The 25,280-nt window shown below is 43.4% G+C and overlaps 3 non-coding genes across 3 annotated transcripts; all 3 read right to left on the minus strand.

The window, feature by feature from the left end:
- Window positions 1-789: 789 nt before the first annotated feature.
- Window positions 790-861, minus strand: TRNAC-GCA. The gene has a single exon. It is a non-coding gene; the product is annotated as a tRNA-Cys (tRNA).
- A 593-nt stretch (window positions 862-1,454) lies between these two features.
- TRNAC-GCA lies at window positions 1,455-1,526 on the minus strand. Its single transcript has one exon. It is a non-coding gene; the product is annotated as a tRNA-Cys (tRNA).
- Window positions 1,527-5,551: 4,025 nt separating this feature from the next.
- Window positions 5,552-5,623, minus strand: TRNAC-GCA. The gene has a single exon. It is a non-coding gene; the product is annotated as a tRNA-Cys (tRNA).
- Window positions 5,624-25,280: the final 19,657 nt, after the last annotated feature.

Consider the following 25,280-nt stretch of genomic DNA (forward strand, 5'->3'; position numbering starts at 1 on the left):
AAAGAAAGAAAGAAAGAAAGAAAGAAAGAAAGAAAGAAAGAAAGAAAGAAAGAAAGAAAGAAAGAAAGAAAGAAAGAAAGAGAAAGAAAGAAAGAAAAAGAAAAAGAAAGAAAGTCAGAGGGAAATGAAGATTTTGTTGTTGTTATAATAAAAAGGTCCTGTGTACACCTAATTAATTTCTGAAAGGCTTCTTTAAGAACCAGTTCTAACCTGGTCTCAAGGGTAAGACACAAATTGGTGACAGTAGTTCATTAAATCAAGGACTGCAGGTATCATGAAAATAATCTCAAATCCATTTACCATCTTACATGAGAAGATCAAAGACATTCATTAAGTATGAATAGTGCCACAGCAAAATCTTTACCATTTTAGTATAAAATCTTAAGACCTTGGTGTTGTAAGTGCATCTAAGAAAATTGCCAATTCAACTTCATTTATTCAAGCTAATATATAAATATATTCTAACAAGGGAAAGTCTTAAATCTAAAGCAAATTTGTAGCCAACAATATGTCTGATGAGCCTGGGTACAGCTAAATTAACTAAATGTGTAATAAGTATGCACTTATTTAACTTAGAACCAGAAGAAAAGGTATCAAAGTTATAAAAAAGAAAGACTGAAAAACTGTCAGCCATCTTTAAGGGCTGACTCCAATTAATAACGACCCCGTTTGATGAAGTCCACGTCCACAGTGACTCATCACGATTCTAGACTGTAATTAAACAGACAGCGGGCCTTTTTATTAGCAGCCAAATACATAGTGCTGTGCCACTGAATGCAAGAATAGCACAGGGGGCACCTGGATTTGAACCAGGGACCTCTTGATCTGCAGTCAAATGCTCTACCACTGAGCTATACCCCCATCTCAAAGAGCCAGGGAGACTTTATGACTAAACGCAATACAGTATCTTGGATGGTGTCCTGGATTATATCCTGGAACAGAAGGAAGATGTGACTGAAAAATCAGTGAAATCTGAATTCAGTGTTGGACCTTGTCAGTAACATTACACCACTGTTTGTTTTATAGTTTTGAGAAAGATACCATGGTTCTGTGAGCTAACGACACCAGGGAAGCCTGAGTGTGCAGTGTATAGGACCTCTTCCTACTATCTTCACAGCTCTTCTGCAAACCTGAAATTATTACGAAAGAAACGTTTGAAGGGAGTGGGTAAGGGTTAGGTTACAAGGACAAACGTATACTATGGAAATAACAAAAGTGTATAAGCAAACAAGACACAGGGCAGGAGGGGAGTGCACGTGGGGCGGGTATCAGTGTCTGTGTCTGTGTCTGTGTTGAAGAAAGCTCACTATGAGGTAACATGCACCTCCCCTGTGGGAATTAGTAAGGCAAGTTTCTTACAGAAAACTGAGTGAGGCCTCCTTAAATATTGAGCACTAGGCACCTTGCTTACCTGAATTTTGAAATAAATAGTGAAGAAAAGCATAAGAATATACAGGGGGCACCTGGATTTGAACCAGGGACCTCTTGATCTGCAGTCAAATGCTCTACCACTGAGCTATACCCCCATGAGAGTGCTGGGCCTTGTACAAACACTTACTCTATTTCTATGGCTGACATCATACCTCATAAATACCTTTTGTGTCTAAGATCCCTCCTGGATGTAAACACGTTTTTAATTCCCCTCTGACCACATCAATCTCCTGGTTTCCACAGCATGCTTCCTCATTCTCCTCATTCCCTCGCCAGCATCTAGGACTCAGCACCATATCCATCAGTCTAATTCTCTAAATTGTGAGATTAATCACCAATTACTCATAAATCTCCAGGCACATCAATGGATTTTAGCATTATGTGCCACCAACAGGTACTGGGATGTCACGAGGAGATCTTAAGTAAATAATTCACAAATAGATGTCAGAGTTGAAGTACAGCTCTGAAATTATAAGCAGTGTGCATGTACCTCTTGTGTATGGTAAATGGGGCACCAGTACTCACACAGAGCATCATTTTACAAGAACAAACGCAGCCAGAGACCAAGCTCACGACCTCTCTCCTCTCCCGGGGCCTCAGACCTGCAGCCTCAGCCTGTCCACTTCACGCCACCCACAGGGGCCTCAGGCTTCAAACCCAGTGTGTCCAGAAGGAAACTTGGCATCTTCTTCCCACACTTGCTCCTCTTCCTATCTTGCTCGGTGGTAATAATAAGTTTAAAAAGAATGTTGTTTCTTAAAATTTACCTTCCAATCATGAAGCCCCCATGTGCATCCAAATCAAAGTGCTCTGTAAAGTTTGGGGGGGTTGATATTTTAGAAGTAAATCATCAAGGTCTTCCTAGAAGGTGCCTCTGAGAAGATTCAAACATACAACCTTTCTGTTACAGCTGCGCTCCTGAACTCTGTTCTCTCCCCATTGTTGTTTTTTTGTGTACTGTTAAGTGGGAACCAACTCGCAGATGACCCTCCAGGGGCTTTTCAGAGGCTGAAATTGCACAGGAGGATATAGATAACAGCTCATATTAATTGGGCATTTGCTGTATACCAGGCATAATATGGAAAGCTCTGTCCTGTGTTTTTATCTCAAAGATAAGTAGTATTAGCCTTCTGATTTTCCCAAGGAGGAAATTGAGGCACAGAGGTCACCTGCCCAGGGCCAAGTGCTCAGTACCAACCTTTCCCCCTCACCTCACAGTTGGTTCTACTACTGAGTATTCAGCTACCCGGCTCAGAGAGAAGCCCTGGTGGCATGAAGGGCTAAGTATTGGGGTGCTACACTGAATGTCGGTGGTTTGAGTCCACCAGCTGCTCTGTGCAACACCTACACTATAGAATTACTGCTACTCTGCACTAGACACTTGGTTATGTATTAAATTCTGTTTGCTTTTAAGGGAGCAAAGCTCTAAAAACAGGAAACATTTTTGGTCTTGTTGTTTTGATGTCATCTGCCATCAAGTACAATTGATATTGACCCTATGAACAACAGATCTGAACTTGAACCTATCAGTGCCATCTTCATTATTTCCAACATATATTGTTACAGTCACTGCATCGATCTAACTTTTTGAGGGTCCTCCTCTCTTTCACTAACCTTTCACCTTCCCAACACGATACTTCTGTCCAAGGAATGGACCCCCTAACAATATGCCCCCAGTGAGAGGGCCGAAACTTTACCACCTCTGCCTCCCATGAGCTCTCTAACCGCACTGTCTACAAGACCCACCTGTCTGTTCTTTGGGCAGTCTGTGGGAATTCTGGGCTCCTCAAACTCTCCCCTTCCCGACTTCCAGTTACCAATAAAATCAATAAATAAAACCAAGCAACACTCTTTTCAGAAGCAGGCTGCCATAGTTTTCCTCCCAGAGGAGCTTGTAGATTCAAACCATCAATCTTTTTGTTCAGGAACAAAGGTGCTTAACCCCCCTGTTACCAAAGTAAGGCTGATATTAGCCAGCCTTTGGGAACTGTTGGTATTATCTTGAAAGTTACGTCCCTCTTCAGTGTCCTGGACCCCACCCCTCACGTCCTTCCTCCTACTCTATCCCAGGCAGCTAGTTATTTTTTTTCTATATTTTATTAATTTTCATAAACATTTACAGAGATTTTGGGCTTCCACTCATTCATTGTTGCACTATTCTCTCTACCCTCCTCCCAGTTTGTTCTTGTCCAGATGCCACAGTGCTTGTCAAAGCCAGTTCTGATTAATCTTCTTTGTCAGTGTGTCCTTTGCCATTCCCTATCACTCCTCCCTGAGAGAGACTTCACCCTGAGTCATAAGGAAAAGGGGACGGCGTATTCTCTTAGCTACTTCCTGCTGAAAAGGGACGCTGTGGGTTTCAGGGTGAAGATCTTCTCTCACTACTCTAAAGGGCCCCTTTGGCAGTAGGAAACACATAGACTATTATGGAGATTGATTTTGGAATTTAGATGCACTCTTATTGATTGTGCTTGGCCATACATGTTCATATCCTTGAAGATGTATCATGGGGGTGTTGCAACCTAGAAGACACAAATTTGACTAACAAGTTATAAGTACATGAGTCAAAAATTATGGAAAAGTAAAAGAAAAGATTCTTTCATTGTTTTACAAACCCTCCCCCAGGTCCCCTCCACCATGTAGCCCTCGCTCTAGTCTCCTGTGATGACAGAAATACCTAGTTATATATCTCTTTTAAACAGTTTTCTCCCTCCTCTGTTTCAGTGCAGTATACATTATTGAACCCATCTTACTCAGTCTCTCCCCAACCCCAAGGACAGTCCCATTCTACAACAGTGGCATCATGTAATATTTGTCCTTTTGTGACTGGGATATTTCACTCAGCATAATGTTCTCCAGAGTCAACCATTTTGAATAATATTGCATGAGTTCCTTGTTTTTTAATGCAGCATAGTATTCCATTGTGCAAATATACCACAGCTTCTCTAGCCATTCGTTTGTTGATGGGCACTTAGGTTGGCAGCTAGTTTTAAGACAAAGGTGAAGTTACTGTGCTCTGAATGTCTTTAAGATCATCTCCCCCAGACTCTCAGCAGAGCATGCACAATTCCTTACGTTCTTCTCTCTGCCAGCCTCTTTCGCTCCAGCTTCCTCTTCCACCACTTCCCATGTCACACTCTGTGCCTCAGGTGACCAAAATGCCTCCACCTGGCTCGTGCTGCCTGCAGCTCCAACCACCCTTCTCTTCCTCTCACCTCAATCTGCTGATATATTGTTCATCTTTAATCCATCAGCTCCTCTCTGACGCTTCCCTTAATCTTCCCCTCTGCTTCCTCACAGACTGCTGAGCCTGGTACATGGCCACACACCTCACGGCACTGTTTCCCACATGCCATGTCCTAATTGTGAGCCCACTGACAGTAAGGCCAGGTGGTTTTGTCTCCCAGTCCACACCTGCTGTGTTTCTGGCATGTAGTGCCATGTACTCTGTATGTGGTTTGAACAGACCTGTTGTGATTGAGAGGTAGGAATAAACCCCCAGTCCTGGATCTTATGAGGATAACTGGTAAAGGGGCATCAGCTGAAATAAATGAATTACACAAGGGAATAGAAATTCCTCCAAGTTTAGAAAGTCAAATGGTTCAATTCCTTATACTTGAGTGCAGCTCATGTTGGTGTACTCTAAGGAAAGTTCTAGAGTTCTCCACATAAAGACCCCGTCCCCTGCCTTTCTCCAGGCCACATCCGATTAGGCCATGTTTGCAGCTAAGATGTTCTAGAACTCAATAACAGGCAGAGCAGTGGCGGTGAGGTCTGCACACAGGGCTTCGTAGAGGAGGAGTGTATAGGTAGTATAACAAGGTCATTAAAAGTGCGTATTCTGTGTTCAAATCCTGAATTTTGCAGCTTTTTAGACCAAGAGCAAGATACTTAGCACCTCTGTCTCAGTCTCCTTTTAAAACAGAAACACTTTTGACATTTGTCTTTAAGATTGTGATGATAAATAGACAAAATAAAATAACATAAAGAAACTAGAGTGGTGCCTGACATACCAAGAAAGCATATTTACTATGTCCAAGTAGCTATAAGCCATAGAAGATAATGCAGTGAAGTAAAAAAATCAATCAATTCCCTCATAAAGTAAAAAATAGGAGCATACAGGGGGCACCTGGATTTGAACCAGGGACCTCTTGATCTGCAGTCAAATGCTCTACCCCTGAGCTATACCCCCTGATGCAATATAGTTGTTTTCATAGTCTATCTATCTCTTAACATTCTGACCCTGAAAACCACCAATGACTCAGGAGAGCAATAACTAGAGAGAATATTGCCTACAGAGAGTGTGGTTATTACAAGCCTAAGAAATTTAGTCTTTAAAAGAAAACATGACTCCTAAGAACTAAGTTGTTCTTTGAACCAAGAAACTCATCTGAGACTCGTCAAGAACCAGAACATCACCCTCATTTACCACATGACACTCACAGAAAGCTTGAGCTCTGGGTAAAATGTCGTTGGAGTCTCCACAAATGACAGCATCATTCTAACGTAGACGATTGGATGTCTGTCATGTTTCCCTTGGTCCTGTTTCTTAGCAACTGAGATTCTTTTCCTCCTCATTACTTCATAGATCTGAGCTCATTACTAGCACTCTGCAGATATTTGTTTCCTGAAATTGACTCTGGGGAGAAAATATGTATAAATAACAATTTATGTAAGAGTTTTCCAAGTCATAACTGTAAAGTGATTTTAGTCACATAAAGCCAGATGGTCAGTGAGTTACAGTCTTATATAACAAAGCTTGATGGAAACTTGGGACATTGTCAACTCTGAAAGGTCATTCATTTCAAGAAGACAAAGATGACCCCAAACAAAATTCTCTACGTCCACTAAGTAAATATGTGTTCTAGTCTTAACCCAGCCTCCATTGGAGAAACCTGTCCCCCTTGGCCTCATAAACATGTTTCTAATAAGTTGTTCAGAGGTTTCTCAGGGGAATCCTGCATGCCTAGGCCTGTTGGAAAGTTTCTCTTCTGCCAATTTCCCAGGCAATAAACATTTAATCCAGGGATGTGCTGTAAAATCCTATGTTTGGAATACAAAACGTCAGGGATGGGCATGGATGGCAGCCTAGGAGATGAGAGACACCGTTTTCTTGTTTTCTCCTCTGCCTCTGGCTGAAGCTGAGAACTAAAAAAAGATTCACAATACACGCTTTGCACAGCGTTTTCTTCTCACCCCGGAGAATGGTGGGAGTCAAGGTTTAGCAGTAACAGATGTCCTGTGCATCTCATACCAACGAGCCCCTGCATTGGAAGGGATTTACAGATCATCTATTCCAAACTCCAGTTTTGTACCCTAAGACACACAAATAGATACAACCTGAAAGCTTTAAAGTCGCAGGCACGCCAGTAGCAGGACCCAGAACAAGAGGCGACTATTTGTGGTGTCTCAGGTATAGTGTTCAAAATGGTTTTCCTCACATCAGCTTTGACTTCCATGCATGGCTGGCTGTTGTTGCTTTCACGTGCTGTTGAGTCAAGTCTGACTCATAGCAACACTATGAACAACAGTTCTGAACCTCAACCTCCCATGTGCTGTTCCCATCATCTTCAACAAGCCTGTACCCATCGTCGCAGCCACTCATTGAGGGTCTTCCTCTCTTTCAATGACGCTGCATCATGCTCGTCCCGAGTGTGATATCCCTTCCCAAGGAACAGCCCCTCCTAAAAACATGCCCAAAGTACGTGAGACGACGCTTCCTCCTCCTTGCTTCCAAGGAACACTCTGGATGCACTTTCTCCGAGACATATCTGTTTACTCTTTTGCTAGTCCTCTTCTCCAGCACCACAATTCAAAGGCTTTGATTCTTTTGCTGTCATACTTATTTATTGTCCAGCTCTCAGATGCATAGCAGGTGTCTGGAAAGACCGTATCTTGAATCAAGTGCATCTTAGTCTTTAAACTGACATCATTGCTCTTTAGGACTTTGGAGAGGTCTTTGACAGTAGACTTTTCCAAGGCAATATGTCTTTTGTTTTCTCAGCTGCTGATACCAAGCGTGTTGATTGTGGCTCCAAATAAGAGGAAATCATTGACAATTTCATTCTTGTTGTTGTTATGTACCATAGTGCTAAAACAGACTCATTGCTCTCCAGCGCATTTTACAAAGGCAGTAACTTGCAAGACAGGACATTGCCCATCCTTCTCCCATGGGGCAGCTAGTGGATTCAAAGCAGTACAACTCCTAACACCTAGCCACTAGTGTGTATAAGTGACACCTGCTGGGCTTGGCCAATTTTACCATCCCATTCAATTTCAATTAACTAGGTTTAGCCGCAGAAGTTCAGTATCTCGCTACCAGTAAGGAAAGAGAGGAGAGAATGCAGTGTGTGCCCTCAGAACCAGAGATTCCTGTGCCTGTCAGACCAAGAACAACAGCAGACCAAGGCAAAGTGAAAGAGAGGGATCAGAGCCAGAGCCTTTGCCCAAGCTTATTGAAGGACCAGGGAGGAGATGTGCTTTAACTGACAGACGAAAAAAGCTTTGTAAACTGACCTAAGGCATGAAAAGGAAGCCCAAAGGATCTGAGAACACCCTTGAGAAGCTATTGTAAGAAAACAAACCAACAAACGATAATAAAGGGTGAGATGTGGTTTCTGTGGTTAGATACCCTGATTCAGGGAAGTCCCTGATGAAGCCTTGTAAAGAGTAAGGGTGACAAGAGAACGACCAAGTCTGACCTCCATGAACTTCAACCCAATCACAAAATGGGCAGAAGAGATTACTCGAAGCTTAATCAAGGAAACAGGTCAGATGGTCAACAAACACATGAAAAATGCTCAAAATCCCTAGCTATCACAGAGACGTGGATCAAAACAGCAATGAGGTATCACCTCACCCCCAGCAACAACAGCAAAGTTCAACAAGACCACAACCAACGAAGGCTGGCAAGGATGTGGAGGTATCAGAACTCTCACAAAACGCTTGTGAGAACGTAAAAGGTTACAACCACTCTGGAAGGCAGTCTAGCACTTCCTTAAAAAGCTAAAAATGGAAAGACCATTCAACCCACTTATCCCACTACAGGAAATATTAAGATATAAAAGCAAAGCAGCAACACAAACAGGTAGATGCACACTCGTGTTTATCGCAGCATTATTCACAATAACAAAGAGATGGAAGCAGCCCCAGTACCCATCAACAAGTGAACAGATAAAGACATTATGGTACACTCACAGAATAGAATATTACACAACACCGAAAAACAATGAACGTGTTTAAAAAAGTGGATGAGTCTGGAACACATTATGCAAAGTGAAATATCTCAGTCATGAGGGACAAATATTGCCCACTGTTATAGTAATTTGATCGATACAGGGTGAGAGGGAGAAGGAGAAGGGAAAGAATGGATAGATAATGAACACTGCACTCGACTGGGTGGAAAGAAGGGAATGGATGATTACAAAATATGTGTATTTAAATTAATAGCCTGGACCAAGACAAGCGTGACAAGAGGAACTGGGGGAGAGGGAGGGAGGGAAGTGTGCGTGAATGGATGGATCCAAGCAAATCTCTTGGTGAGCCATTGTAAGAAATGAAAAATGGAATCTGTGATGCTAAAAGCATAAGTTAGCATGCTGAGCGTTCAGAGAGGAATATAAACTTGCTGTGTCATGTCTGCTGAGCCGTGTGATGTGAGATAAGAATGTGGAGTCATGATGTTTAACACATTGTTAGAGACATAGAATGAAGCTTCAATTGAAAATGTTAGAGGTTAAGCAAATGTATGTTAGTGCTAAGATTATATTGTAAAATATAGACTGCAGCTTGTAAAATTAAAATTTAGAATGTTAGAAATTGTTAAAGAGCGCGCGCGCGCGCGCGTGTGTGTGTGTGTGTGTGTGTGTGTGTGTGTGTTAAGAGCATATTATTTGGCACATAGACTAAAGCTTAGAAAGTTAAAGGCTTGGAATGTTAGAGATGTTTAGAATGTCAGAAGTAAGCAAGTGTGTGTCCCATACAAATGGCCAAGAGGACAATTTCAAGAACATTCCCAGCCTGAACCACATCAGGCCCAGAGACTAAATGTTAATCAGAAAATGTCGTATCGGGCCAGAAAAGTGATGTTAAACAGAAATGCTAAATTTAAGCCTAGAAGTCCAGTGCTAACCTTGAGATGAATTCCGCTAACCTGATTTGTTACACTCCTGAAAACTACACTGTAGGGCAGCTAATTTTGAATTTTGATTGGTCACCTTCTTGAGAGGGACCCTGCAGGATAGAAGGTGTTTATCAGGAGAAGAAACGTCTGTTATGATTGGTGAAACCCTGACTCTGGGACGTCTATGCTTTGCTTACTCCCTGCACGAAATAATGGCATCAATCCTGACCCTCTGCATGAAAAAATACGAGAGACATTGGAAGAACAGATCACCTGACTGACCAACATCTCTCTGCTCTCCACAGCACCCCCTGCAGGATTATGTGACAAACAGTCCACTGTGGTAAGTATATGCTTGTTTGAACACTGGTTCTAATTAATTGCTAGGCCTAAATATTGGTTTGAACACTAATGAAAAAAGATCAGCTGAGCTATGGGAGGATGTCAAGAATATCATCCATAAAGAATGCAAAAATACTACAGAGGAGGAAGAAAAGACCAAGACAGATGTCAGAAAAGACTAAATATTATACTAGAGAGTCAAGAAGCCAAACAAAAGTAAAGAAAGCAGGAAGTTAAGAAGCTGAGCATAATATTTCAAAGGGCAGCTCGGGAAGTCAAAGCCAAGTATTATAATGAAACGTGCAAAGAACTGGAGTCAGAAAATCAAGAGGGATGAACTTGCTTGACATTTCTTGAGCTGAAGAAACTGAAGAACAAGTTCAAGCCTCAAGTTGCAATACTTAAAGATGCTATGGACAGAATGTTGAATGATCTAGGAAGTATCAAATGAAAATGAAAGGAGTCCACAGCACCAAAAAGAACTGGATGACACAGAAGAATTTCATGAAATAACATATGACTAAGAGGCAATAGTGAGGAAGGAGGAAGTTCAAGCTGCTCTGAAGGAACTGGCAAAAAGCAAGTCCCCAAGGATTGATGGACTACCAATTGACATATTTCAACAAACAAAGGCTGTTCTGGACATGGTCACCAGGCTTTGCGAAGAAACCTGGCCAACTGAGTAGAAGAGAGCTGTATTTATTCCCATCCCCAAAAAACAATGATCAAACATTGTGTATAAATTATTGAACAATCTGACTAATATCAAACACAAGCAAAATCCTGCTAAACATTGTAAAAAAAATGACTGGAACATTACATTGACAGAGAATTTCCAGAAATATAAGCCAGTATCAGATGGATCCTGCCTAAAAGCAAGGAGTACCAGAAGAGTGTCCATTTGTGTTTTATGAACTATGGAAAGGCATTTGACTGGGTGGATCACAACAAATCGTGGCTAACCTGGAGACGAATGGAAATCCCAGAACACTTGCTTGTGCTCATGCGAAACCTATACTTAAACCAGGAAGCAGTTGTCAGAATAGAGCAAATAAACAGTGCAGGATTCAAAATCAAGAAAGGAGTAAGTCAAGGATACGTCCTTTCTCCATACTTTTTAAATCTAGACGTGAAACAGATTATTTGGGAGGCTGGACTTTATGAGGAAGAATGTGGCTTCAGGATTGAAGGAAGACTCATCAACAACCTACATTATGCAGATGACACAACGCTGCTTGTTGACATTGAGGAGGACCTGAAACATTTGCTGTAGAAAATCAAGGACTGTCTCAACATCAAGAAGACAAAGATTCTCTCTCCTGAGCCAACTGCCAACACCATGACAGATGAAGAAGAGATTAAAATTGTTAACAATTTCGTCTTGCTCGATTTCATGATCAACACTCTTGGCACCACCCTCAGGAAATCAAAAGATGAGTTGCATTGAGAAAGTCTGTTGTCAGGGACGTCTCCAGAGTGCTGAAGACTAAGATGACTAAGGGTGACAGAAGAAGAGTTGATGCCTTTGAGTTGTGGTGCAGATCTGTCCTGGAGAGGGTGGAGACTGGTTGTTTCTTGGAGGCAAAGGTTTTAAAATGCTGTCTCATAAGCTTTGGGCATGTTGCCAGGAGGAACCAATCCTTGGAGAAGAACATCAAGTTTGGAAAGGTGGAGGGTCAGACAAGGAGAGAAGACCCTGGATGAGATGGATTGACACAGTCACTAAGGTAATGGGGCAAGTGTGTCAGAGTCAGTGAGATTAGCTCAAGATAGAGCAGGGTTCAGATCTACTGTTCATAGGCTCACTATGAGTCACAGTCGATTTGATGGCATATAACAATTGTTTGGATATTAATGTTTGATTGATTGATTGTTAAGATTTAAATCGTGTTTAATGTCTTCCCTTTTACATTGATTTTATGTGAAATTATAAATAAGCTTTAGATCTTGCAGCCCCCTAAGAAAGTGGTTTATAATTATAATACCTTTTGCCAGTATTCTGTTTGCATGATAAGCCCACACAATACAATTTCACCAAAATAGACTGATTATAGATAGATAGACAGACAGACAGACAATAGATAGATGATAGTCTTAACGCCATGATTGCGATTGCCCCAAAGACCACCAAGGAGCCGAATCCGATACAAAAATACGAGGGCTTGTATTACAAGCTTGAGCAGGGACTCCAACGCACTCAGGCACAGTGGCAGTGGGGAGGAACCCCGAGCTCTTCAGGACGAGGGTTTTCATTGGTGCTGGGAGTGGCAAAGACTGAGTGAGGAGCTGGAGGATACAAGGGGATTGGGGAGCTTGTGAGGGAAGATGGAGGTGGCGCGCAGCGATTGACTAATTTGAAAATAAGCGGGCTCATGAACAAGGGGGCCAATATTTGGCATTCTATGATTGTGCTAAGGTTCATACAGGAGGAGTCAGAGTCACTTCCTTGTTGCTGAGAACATTTCAGGAAGTGAACTTGAGAAAAGCAAGGGCAAAGGATTTAAGATGGTAGCCAGACTAGATATATATATATATATAACAAAACTTGACACTTACAATAGATCGATAATAGATAGATAGAAACATATAGACAGACAGATAAATAGATGATTGACAGATAGATAGATATAGATATATAGACACATAGACATATAGACAGACAGACAGATGATAGATAGATATAGACATACATATAGACAGACAGATAAATAGATGATAGATAGATAGATAGATAGATAGATAGATAGATAGATAGATAGATAGATAGAGGATAGTGGGTTGGGGAAACTACCGAATCCCATTAGGAGTTGTTAGTATTCACCTTGTTCCGGGTTCCGCTCAGCCATGTAGTGAATGTCACAGGTGAGGGCAGAGGACTATTTAGAATGGTAAACTCATGCCACAAGTTGCTCCAATCAAGTTAGTAGCAGACACAATGTGCCACCTTGGGGTCAGGGCATACAAATATTGGGGTTGAACTAAGCCATCAAAAGTAATTTGTCATTAATCTTAACCCCTAGGAACTCTGGTGGCCTACTGGCAAGAAGCTGCATTGTAATCCCAAAGGCACATGGCTCAATCCACCAGCTGCTCCATGGAAGAAGGATGGGCAAGCTCATTTCCTCCTATATCTCATCTCCTCCTATGCAATTAACTCTCTCTGAAAATCTGCTGGAGCGTCAGCTATGGATTTGTTCCAACCCCACATTACACAACGACGACATAACTGTGGCTAAGGAGTCCTGGTGCCAGGGTGCATTATTTGTGGGGCTGCTGACCAAAAGGCTGGCTGTTCAAATCCGCCAGCTGCTCCAAAGAAGGAAAAGAAAGCAGTAGCCCAGAAACACAAACTCCTCTGCAAAGTTTGCACTTAATGCCAAAAGGCAGTGGGCTTGGCTGTGGTTACAACACCACCTGGGAATGAGTTTTCTTTGGTACGTTAATTTAGGGTGTGCGGGTTTGTTTGTTGGCTATAATCTTTTCTTTTGTGTTTAGAGAGAAAATTTACAAAGTAAATTCACTTTCATCAGTCTTTTATGCACAAAAAGTATATTCAAAATCAACCTCTTCTGAGATTTAACACAACAGAAATGAAGGAAGATAGAAACGGTTGCACCATAGAGCCCAAGACTAGATGCAGAAAGGAGACAAGGACTTCCAACAAAAGCCCACACAGCCTTCCCTAGACCACGTGCCCTCAGTTCAGACTTCTCCCAAACTGGAGAAAACAACATTCTGCTTGTTAGATAGAGCCTTTGATCTGTGATACTTCTGTTATGTCAGCACTAGACAAAAAGACACGGGTTCTGCCTGCTCCTGCCACCATTCTCCTGCTCCAGGCCCTGGCTCCATGCTGGGAGGAAGCTGGAGCTGCCACACGGAAAGGTCGCATACTGAGGATGCATGCTCATAGACCCAGGTGAGGTCCAGACAGTCCCAGCACGAGACATACACGTTCACAAGACTAGATAATGTCAACGCTCGCTGTCCAACTACCCCCACGAGACCCCCCAGAGCTCCCTTGGCCTCCATACACCTTTATGTTCACTTTGCTTTGATTCCACCAGCATTGCTTTGCCTTCCAGAAACCTCTGAAAACAGTTAGGTGGTCAATTAGCAGAAGGGAGGGGACAATGGAAGAAGGGAAATGTAATCCTAGAATTCAACTTCGAAATCTCAGAATGTTTTCACTTATAAAAAGCTGTCCCACTTTCAGAGCCCAATTCTGTAAATAGTTTTCCAAAGTCTAGAGAGCTCGTAAAGTTTTCATTTGTCTGTCCAATCTTCCATTTGTCTCATCCATATTCCCTAGAGTTACCCTTTATGGCTTTCAGTCCCTAGAGGACTAAATTAGCATGGACATCTGCTGCTAGCAAATATAGTTCGACTGGCCTGCGTCCATCGATTTGCAATCATAAAACCAAAAGAAGAAAAAAGAAGGAGGAATCAAAAAAGAACAACTCGTTGTCCTTCCAGGAACAAGATTTTTCTCCACGTCCTCCCTCCTGCAGACCCGCTCCCCTGGCTCCTCCTGCGTGTCCCAGTCCGCTGTCCCTGTGAGCAGAAGACAGTTCTGTTAGAAACGTCATTCACCTTCCAAACATACATAAAAGGAAACACAATCCACAATTCTACTTATTTCATAACCATTAAAAATAAAATCCCAAAGTTCTGTGATGATAGAAAATAAAGACAATGGAAACTGTGTAGTGAACAGTACATTCCGGGGTCTGTAACCCCCGGTCATTTCAGCCACGAAGTGGTCAGAATGAGAGGCAGCCAAGCACCTGTCCTCTGCCCTGCTGGCCACAAGCTTTCCCTGACTTTGAGCACCAAGCCAGCACTGTCCAGCGGACGTGCAACAGAGCCACAAATTCAGGCTACAAATGGAATTTTCTTTTTTTAGTAGCCACACACTCGCTATGAGTTGCAACTGACTTGACGGCACATATTTAGCCACACTAAATAAAAAAATATAAAAAACAAACCACCCCATTTCCGCTGAGCCAGCACTACTCCGAGCGACCCTGCAGGTCAGAGCAGTGGTGCCCCAGGGTGCCCGGGCAATTTTTCATGTTTGTTACAGAACCAGGTGCCTCATCCTCTTTCTCCCGTGGTACTGGGGGTTCACACCAGCAGCTTTCGATTTGTAGCAGAGCGCTTTAGCCATGACACCACCAGGGTTCCCTGTAGCCACATTCAAACTAAAACCTTCTTTATTACTGAGTGGGAGTCAGCTCAGCTCTGACCCTCCAGCTGCTGTAAATTGCATGGGAAGGGGTGATTCATCTTTCTCTTGTGGAGCAGCTGGTGGATTCAAACCACTAGACTTCAGATTGGCAGCCCCACTCCCTACCCGTTAGGCTGCAAGAGCTCCTACCTTATGACTCAAAACCTCATTGCTGTGGAGTCAAAACCACTTCACAGCTGGCCCTCCACTGGGTTTCTGAGGCTGTGAATCACACAGGAGGAGATTGTCCATCAAGGTAAAAAGAAATAGGCACTAGTTATGTTTTATTAACCAGCATATCCAAAATAGTGCTATCATTTCAATACACAATGAATATGAAAAGTTACTAATATTACTTTTTGTACACAAAGTCTTTGAAATTAGGGGTGTATTCCCACTATTCCAACTTGTCCTATTTCGTCCTATTTCTTTCTCCAAAAAGAAATTTAATGGCCAAGTATCTAGGGGCTCCTCTACTAGTGAAGTCGTAAGAGATTGCAATTACATTCTCTGAGACAGTTTTTTAAAATTCAAATCTTTTAAACCATTCTAAGTAGTTTTGGCCCCAAAAGAAACCTAAGCTGCAAAACTGGGAGGATATGAATTGTACATTATTTCCCATTTTCTTAGAAATATGTGGCTCTCCCGGACTAAGAAAATGTTTTGGGAATCTCTGTTTCCTGAAAGGAGTCTTGCAATGTAAAACATTAGATAGTCAAGTTTTAATTTCAGGTAAACTAAAAGAAAATTCAGTATAAGTGAGTCCTAAACATTGCATAATATTTCATACTTAAGCTAAAAATATTATTCGCTCTGAAATCCAAATTTTTATCCTTATTCTCCAAGTAAATTCAAGTTCTATATATTTGCTTACTAAGTCTAATGACCCTAGGATTTTATTTTACTTCAATCTACAATAAAATCCTCTGGAAACAGCAGACAAGAAATCAAAGCACTGGAGAAATCTGCTGCCAAAAAATGGCACCTTGGGAATTTAGGTGCCCCTGACCCAAGGCCAGTCCCCGTGGGCATGCGACAGCGAGTCAGTGAGGGAAGGAAGGACATGGGACAGACAGCCTTCCACTCCCCACGTGGGACACCCAGGCAGTAAGGGAGGGGGAGGGAGGGGGGACACACAGCAGTGAGGGAGGGAGGGGGGACACCCAGCAGCGAGGGAGGGAGGTGGGACACTCAGCCTTCCGTTCCCCGCATGTGACACCCAGGCAGTGAGGAGGGAGGGAGGTGGGACACTCAGCCTTCCGTTCCCCACATGTGACACCCAGGCAGTGAGGAGGGAGGGAGGTGGGACACTCAGCCTTCCGTTCCCCACATGTGACACCCAGGCAGTGAGGAGGGAGGGAGGTGGGACACTCAGCCTTCCGTTCCCCGCATGTGACACCCAGGCAGTGAGGAGGGAGGCAGAGCAAGATGCTCCCCTTGCCTTCTCAGTGGGTGGAGAGGGTCCAGCATACCGCAAACCACCAGAAGAGCAAATAAACATGTCTCAGTAGAGACAGAATGTGCCTCAGACCAGGACAGTACGTCTCACACACTTTGGACTGCCGTCAAAGGGTCTCATCTCTAGAGAAAGATCTTATGTTTGGTAAAGTGAAGGTGAATGATAAAGAGGAAGGCCCTCCAGGAACTGATGCTGTGGCCACCGCAGTGGGAGCAAACGTCTGTGAGAGGCCAGTCCGAGCGACAGGGCTTTGCTTTGTTGTACACACAGTCGCTATGGTTGGAGCCAACTTGGCCACACCTAACAAAACCAGGAAATAGACCTGGGAGACACCAGCATAGCTACGTCCTGAGCCAAAAAGGAACATGCAGACGATGAAAGAGGCCTGGTGGAGGAGTGAAGGGTCAGCTCCCCTCCAGCAGGCCGGTGGCCTGAAGCCGTCACCGTGGAGTGGCAATGGCAGTCTGCTGCCGTGAAAGCCTGTGGGGCAGCTCTGCTCTGCCATACAGGGCTGCTGGGAAGTGATGTTGATTCCACGGCAATGGCCTTGGCTTTGGACGAGGTGGTTTCTTTCTTCCACAAGAATCACAAAGTTAAAGTCACAGGAGAGGGTAAGGTCATCAGGCAGACACGTGATGACAAATCCTCCAAAGAGAAAAAGCAGGAAATGAAGGATGAGGAAGAAAATATGGGAACCTCAGGAGGCTACAGAAGACGCTGGTGCACCAGGAAATGAGAGGCGGGCCTGGGAAATGAGTAATGAGAACACCTGCCCGGACAGCAGGTGGTGCGGCCCTGGGAGCCTCTCCTGTCCATGCTTGATTCTTCCCTCCGTTTCACCATACATTAAAGACCAGCCAGGCAGCGGCCCTCAGAGCCTCTCCTGTCCATGCTGGATTCTTCCCTCTGTCTTCATACATTAAAGACCAGCCGGGCAGTGGGTGGTGCAGCCCTGGGAGCCTCTCCTGTCCATGCTCGAGTCCTCCCTCCATTCATTAAAGACCAGCCAGACAATGGATGGTGGACCCTCAGAGCCTCTCCTGTCCATGCTGGATTCTTCTCTCCGTTTCACCATACATTAAAGACCAGCCGGGCAGCGGGTGGTGGGCCCTGGGAGCCTCTCCTGTCCATGCTGGATTTTCTCCTCCCTCCATGCCGCCACACACTATACAGAAACATCTGTGCATCCCTATGAATATGCGTTCTGTTAAGACCTGGGTCCTAATTTACCACCTGCAGCTTTCCAGTTTGCTGTGGTTTGCTCTTCCTGCTGATTTTTTTTTTTAACTATGAGCTCTTGCAGTCACTGGATAAGGAATGAGAAGCATTGAGTCTGCTTCGTTTACTAGGTATTCCACTGTGTACTCTAGTAAGTGAGGAGAGACATACTCAAAAAAGGCAAGTCCTCAAAGATCATCCTGGTGGGATCTAGCGAACATAAACCCATCAACTTTGGGGAAGCTGTGTTTTTCAGGTGACTGTGTTCGGGACTTGGGGTAAGATCTTGAGGGTCTGAACAAGGCCACAAGAGGCCCTCACATTGTCCAAGTGACGGTAACATCACTGCTTCAGAAACCACACTTAAAGAGAACCACTGCCTTAGAAAATGAGATATAAATGTCCCCCCTGCCCCAACACCTTCCTGGAGGTAAAAGACCAGAAATTATCATATTGGAAAAAAGCCACAGGTAAACCATTTTTAGTGGCACAGCCTCTGTGGTTGTGAGCGTCTTTCCAGTAAAAAGCTCCCTCCTTCTTACAGCTTGGAGCACTGTGTCTCCCTCCAGATACTGATGTGTCTTCCAGTTGTCAAGCTATTTTTCAATTCAGTTCTTTGCTTTCATTTCTAATGGAGTGGAGGGCTGGGGCTTCCCTGGGACACAAGCCAGCCTCTTCCCACTGTGTGGTCCCCTCCCCCCTCATCTCCCTACTCATCCACCCGGCTCTGTGTTCTTCTTAGCTCTGACGTTTCCTAGTCTATCCCTCTGCCTCCATCTCTAGCAAGCTCGGCCCTGGATCACAGAAGCTTAGCTTCCCCCAAACCATCTTCATCCAGAAAGCTTGCTCCCAGTTCTGGAGCACTCCCACTCTTGTCCTGACCAGCCTGCTGGCAGTTCCCTGGTCGACTACTACGCAGCTACTTCCCAGCCTTGGAAGAGAAAGCATCAGACGCTCGAGTTGGGACAAGCCCACAGCCGACCCTCTAGATTCTCCAGGCTGTAAAGTGCATGGAAGGAGATTGCCCATCTTTCTCCCACAGGAGCCGCTGGTGGATTTGAACTGCTGGAGAGATGCAGCCTTTGAATTAGCAGCACAGTTTTCCACAAACCACTCTACCAGAGCTTCGTACCAGACAGATAGGTTCCACTTAAACAAGAAAGATGCAACTCCAGATCAGGCAACAGCAGTGAGACGGAGTGATTCTCTCAGCACTTCCAGAACAAAGACTCCGAAGGGTATAGACCACCCAGCACACAGCCACCCAGGCCCTTCTCTTGTCCACAGGAGCCTCTCCTTCGTGAAGATCCCTTGCTGGAGAGATTTGGTAAATCAGCAATAGTGACCTGAGAGAATGCCGAGCCGTGGCCTCATCTCAGGTGGGAAGCATTGCTTGGCGAACTTGAAGTAAGTCCTTGAGAGTTGGAGCGGCAGTTTGTTGACTGCAGCAAAGACCTCTGTGCCACTTGGTCTCCCCTCAGCAATTTACAGAGCTGTGGCCAGACCAACCTGTTCGGGACCCAAGTTACAGAACTAAAGAAATCATTGTTAATAAAGGTAAGTTGTAATTTAAATAAACCTCAACATCTGAGCTATTATCTCCCTCTTAGCTGGCGGTCTTAGCGAGGTCTGCTCACTTCCAGGTGTGATGGTTCATTTCTGGGATGCATTTGCTACCCTCTTTCAATGTCAGTGTCTCTGGAAATCAAAACAGTTTGTCCATTCTTTGCCTTCTTTTTGAAAGGGAAAATATTAAGAAGGCTTTCTGTGGCCTGATTCCTTCATGTCCCATTTCATGGTTCTGGAAAACCAGTAGGTCAAGGGATCATCTCCAACATAAATACCTGAGATACTTATTGAAAAGGCAAGTCATAGGCTTTACCCTAAACCTGTCAGGATCAAGTAGGGATTTGTCAGAGAATTTTCATTTGTAATGGTTTCTGTAGGTCGTTTTTATGCTCATTAGGTTTTGAGAATCATTGTGGTAAGTACAATTTCTTTTTACCCTGCAGTAACTACAGTTTATCTTCACTCTCTCAATGTGTTCACAGCCACCAGTGTATCTAGAAGGAGGCCAGGGGCTCCATTTGGGGTCCAAGTTATTCCACTGGTTTAATTTTGACAGAAAGCACAAGCTTTATTTTAGATTTAGTTCAACTAGGTCAAAGGCCCCTTAGTTTTCCCTAAAGCTGCGTGTTGTCCATTTGAAAGTCTTGCTAATTTCTTTACCTTAAAGTGCCCAGTATCCTCAATTCAATCTTTTAATTCTTCATTCAATACTCAAATCATTATTTTCTTGCTGCCAGACTTACATGTTCTCTAAACAATGACTTCACGACAAAAACACGCATTCAGTGACATTCACTCAAGACTGCAATCCTGACTCATCCAACTTGTCTTTCAGTAATAACCAGCGTGTAAGGTATTTAGCGTTGCAGCTCAGCCTTTTTCCTTAAGACCAGAAGCCACGTTGTCTATTCCTTATCACATGACCTGGGTTGAATCAACCCTTGGAATTAAATGCTCCTAAGTATTGTTTTCTCTGATTGACATATCCTCTTCTGTCACATACTTCAAATACCATCTTTCCTTCATGCTGACTGGTTTTGCAAAAGGACATCATTTTGGGGGAGGTGGAAGATCAGAGAAAGAGAAGAGGACTCAACAAGATGGATTGACAGAGTGACGGCAAAAATAGGCCCAAGTATACTAAAGATTGTGAGGATGGTGGGACAGGGTGCCACCAGTCAGAGCTGGCTTGATGGGATGAAGCAACAGCTTCTATGTGGGAGGGGAGAGGAGGCTGCTGGGTACATGCTACGTGTGCACATGTAGCATGCAAGACACACGTCTGTGTGCATGTTTAGACCCATCCAGGGAGCAAGGAATAGAGTAATAGAAAATGAAACAGGAGGTTCTGTTCATTGAGTGCAAGCACAAGCACTTTCACTCCACAATCATATTTATACGTTTTAACTAATAGAAAGTTTCCTATGACATAAATAAAATAAAAAGTTGGTGTTTTTAGACCCTCTAGTGTCAGGTCCATCTTGCAGGATACGACCTTCTCTAGCACTTCTCTCATTCTTAGACTTGGATTTTTTTTCCCTTGGAAGGTTTGCTTTGACTTTATTTGTAGAACCCACTCTTCCATCTGCATTTAGTCGTTAAACATTTGCTTACATTAAACCAGTAAAGCCGTGGATTACAAGCATTCTTTTCTACTCAGCTGCTCTTGAAGTTTGGATTTCATTTAGAATATCAGATGGAAACCAAGGTTCTGAAACGATTTTGTATTCGGGAGCGAGTGTGAGATTTCCATCGACGCTCACCTCACTACATCTACTGATCACTTTCTAAGATTAGGCATTTTATATTACTTTGAACTCATTACCAGTTTACATGAATTTAATTGTGTCACCAAAAATACACGTCAGCTTGGTCGAGATTCTCAGTAGATTAGCAGTTATGTAATGATGTAACCGTCCCTCATGATGATGATGTCACCTTATATGATCGGCCAATTGGTGGGAAGGGGAGTAAGGTAAGATGCAGTTCTCTTACTTACAACACAGTTCTGATCTCACACAAGGGCAGTTTCCCAGGGGTGTTACCTGTAGCACCTTTTCTTTCATTTTACAACAGCTACAAGGAGAAAAAAGCAAAGGGCGGCGGAGGGAGGGGGGGGGGCGGACTTTGACCACCCAGAAAGAAGAACCAGGAGCACAGAATGCTCTTCAGACCCAGGGTGCCTGTGCCAGGAATCTCCTAGACCCAGGAGAAGATTGATGACAAGACTCGAGCAATCTCCAAGTAACATCAAGGCCCTGCCCTGGACAGACAGAAAAAGAAAGTCTTCCTCTAGCACTGGTGCCCTGAATTTGAACTTCCAGCTCTAAGGTGAAAAAAATAAGCATTTGTCTGTTTAAACCACTCACTTGCAGTATTTTTGTTATCGTTATTGTGGGGTTGACACCCTGGCTCAGTCTTCCTCACTCAACTAAAGAATTAGACCAGGTGGGAGTTAATAAGTGAGAGGGGATGATGTCTGAGCTTCAGAAGTGACAAGTAGGAAGGCCCTGAAAAAAGGCCATATTTGTCTGCTTGACATAGTCCCAGTGTGGACTGAGCCCCTGGTTGAACATGCAGACTCAGTGGGATGTCCAGCTTGCTGAGAGAAAGCCAAGGAGAAAGGAGTAAATGGGAAAGGCAAAGCAATTTATTAGCACAGATACATTCCTGAGAGAGGAATGGTCACTCTCTGCAGAGGGATAGGACGGAGAGGACCCCTGGGGTAGGAAGACAGAGATACTTGGTTTGCCTCTTTGGGTGAACTTGAGGGCTTGAGTCTGTGCCAGGGGTCAATGTCATAGGAAGTTCAAATTGTGACAGGAGGGTCCTAACATCACCGATTATACGTTGTTGCTCTGGGGACAGTCTTCATGGCACATGTCAGTGCTGTGAGGCCCTTAGGTCTTCCCTACCAGGCAGTGCTATCTGCTCCCTGGTTTTGATTGAGGAAGGCATGGTTTTAACTACTCTGCTTGACTCTTGTCGTCTACCAGTCTTTAATATGAGTTTCCTCTGGTTACTTTTAATGTGAGTTTCTGCCTTTCTTACCTTATTGGTAACTAATTTTTTTTCCTATCTGACTTCATATTATCTTGCTTGATTCACCAATTTTGATCCTAACAATATTATATAAAATATCTAACAAGGTTTTTTAAACTAAGTATTAGATGATGACGACGATGATGATGATTTAGTTCTCAAACAAAAGCTGCAGTACTGTCATGCTCCTAAGTGTGATATAGTGCTGTCAGGACACCCAGGGCCATGAGCCTCTCTGGCATCACTCGACACCACTGAAAATGCTGGTAATCTGAAGAGAACCCTCCGTTCAGGGAGAGTACGTGGTGGTAAAGTCAGATCTCATGCAAATGAAAAGAATCTCTTGTGCTTTAAATTGGATACAACTTAAATTAGAACAATCCTAATGCAGTTAGAAGTTCATCCTGAAAACAACTATGAGATACCATCTCACCTCAGTAAGAATAGCTAAATTTAACAGAGCAGCAAACATCAAATGCTGGCAAGGTTGTGGAGAAACTGGAACCCTTATTCACTGTTGCTGGGAGTGTAAAATGGTGCAACCACTGTGGAAGGCTGTATGGAGCGTTCTCAAAAAGTTGCAAATAGAGATACCATTTGACCCAGCAATTCCAATACTGGGAATATACCCTAAACAAACCATAACTGTCACCCAAGCAGATATATTCACACCCATGTTTATTGCGGCTTTGTTCACAATAGCAAAAAGTTGGAAACAATCCAAGTGCCCATCAACAAACAAATGGCTAGAGAAGCTGTGGTATATTCATACAATGGAATACTACACTGTATTGAAAAACAAGGAACTCATGAAAGATTATACAAAATGGGTGACCCTGGAGGACATTATGCTGAGTGAAATATCTTAGTCACAAAAGGACAAATATTGCATAGTGCCACTGTTGTAAACTGGGATTGACATCGGTGTTGAGGGAAGACTGAGAAAGATGGGATAAATAATGTATACTGCATTGAAACAGATGAGGGAGAGAACTGCTTAGGAGGCATATATGATTAGGTATTATTATCATGACAGGAGTCCAAAATAAAGGCTGTGCAGTGAAGTGGACTTGGGGGAGGGATTGTATAACAATGAAAGAATTTTTCTTTTACTTTTCAAAGAGAAGAGTGAATTGGGGGGAGGGGGTGGGCAGGGAGAGAAGTGCAATAATAAATTAATGGAAAACCTAAAAAAATTATTTGCTCAGCATACAGATGGAATAAGATATGAAAAACAGAAATAACTCTGATGCACATCTTTCCTGATTTAAACCGTACAATATTCCCTTGTTATTTTTATGACAACTGCATCTTGGTCTGTGTTGTAGGTTTTATGTAAACACGATTATATGTTCTGAGATTCTAAAAAAGAAGAAGAAGAAGTTCATCCTGCCTGGCTGGCTGGTTGGACTTGTGTAACAAGACGACCTACACAAACCAGAGTTCTGGGGAGGCGATTCCGGATGCCTGGGTTGATGTGCCCGCTCCTCCACGGACCTGCTGTTTTGTCTTGAGCAGCACAACATTGACCTTTCCCAGATCGTCCTTCCTCATCTAAGCTGTTGACACTGTTCCCTGCCTCCTATGTTTCTTTATTGTTGAGATCAAACAAGCATCTCTAAAGGAGCCCTCGTGGGGGCTCCGACTTTACATGTTGGACTGTCAACTGAAAGTCAATGGTTCAAATCCACCAGCTGCTCCAAGGGAGAAATATGGGCCGCTCCACCCCTTAAAGATCTGAAACTTCAGAGAATGGAAGCTCATTATGAATCAGGACAAAGTTTAAAATGTTAGACTTTGGTGGGAGTGTGATGTAGAACCACTATGGAAGGTGGCCTGACCCTTTCTCAAAAAGTTGGAAATAGACACACCATTTGATCCAGAAATTCCACTACTGGAAAGATACAAAAGCCAGAGCCATGACTCAAACAGATGTATGCACATCCATGTTTATTATAATACAGTATTCACAATAGCAAAGAGATAGAAGCAGCACATGTGCCCATCAACAAACGAATGGATAGGAAAACTGTGGTACATTCACACAATGGACTATCACACAGCACTGAAAAACAACCAACTCATGAAATACTATACATCACGGGGGAGCTTGGGAGGCAGTATGTTGAGTGATATATCTCAGTCACAAAAGGACAAATGCTGTATAATACAACTGCTATAAAATAGGACTCGCATGAGGGTTTGAGAGAGAATGTTGTTGTTATTGTTGTTGTTGTTGCTGCTAAGTGCCATCGAGTCTCAGGCGACTCATAGTCCTTGATGCTTGGTTGCCTTTCATCCTCTCTCCAGGTTCACAGGTTTTCCGGAGGCAAACTATTATGGAAATGGATGCCACTCCTCCTTCCAAGCTTCCAAGAGATAATAGGAAAAGCAAATATGTCTTGGAGAGGATGCAGCCAGACTGTTCTCTGGAAGAAAAAAAGACAAAGCTTCATCTCACATGTTGTTAGAATGGCCTGTTCCTGGGACAGGGTCATCATGCTTCGAAGGATGGAGGATTAGCAAAGGAGAGGAAGACTCTAGATGAATTCATACAGTGACTACTGCAACAAAGGGCGGTAGTGTGTCGGCAGGTGTGAGGATGTCTTGATGTTGAGACGTAATCAATACTGAAGGCTGTAGTCCTTGATCTTCTGCAGCAAGTGCCCTAGGTCCTGCTCACTTTCAGCAAGCAGGTTTACATCATCTGGATAACATACGTTGTTAATGAGTCTTCCTCTGATCTTAATTGTTCTTTATTCTTCATAATGTTCAGCTCTCAAATCATTTTTTTAGCTTAGAGATTAAACAGGTATGGAGAAAGGAAACCACCCTGACACACACCTTTCTTGATGTCAAACAACATA

This window comes from Elephantulus edwardii, unplaced genomic scaffold, assembly GCF_000299155.1.
Source record: "Elephantulus edwardii isolate Elephantulus edwardi_28Jun2011 unplaced genomic scaffold, EleEdw1.0 scaffold00427, whole genome shotgun sequence".
Lineage (NCBI taxonomy): Eukaryota > Metazoa > Chordata > Mammalia > Macroscelidea > Macroscelididae > Elephantulus > Elephantulus edwardii.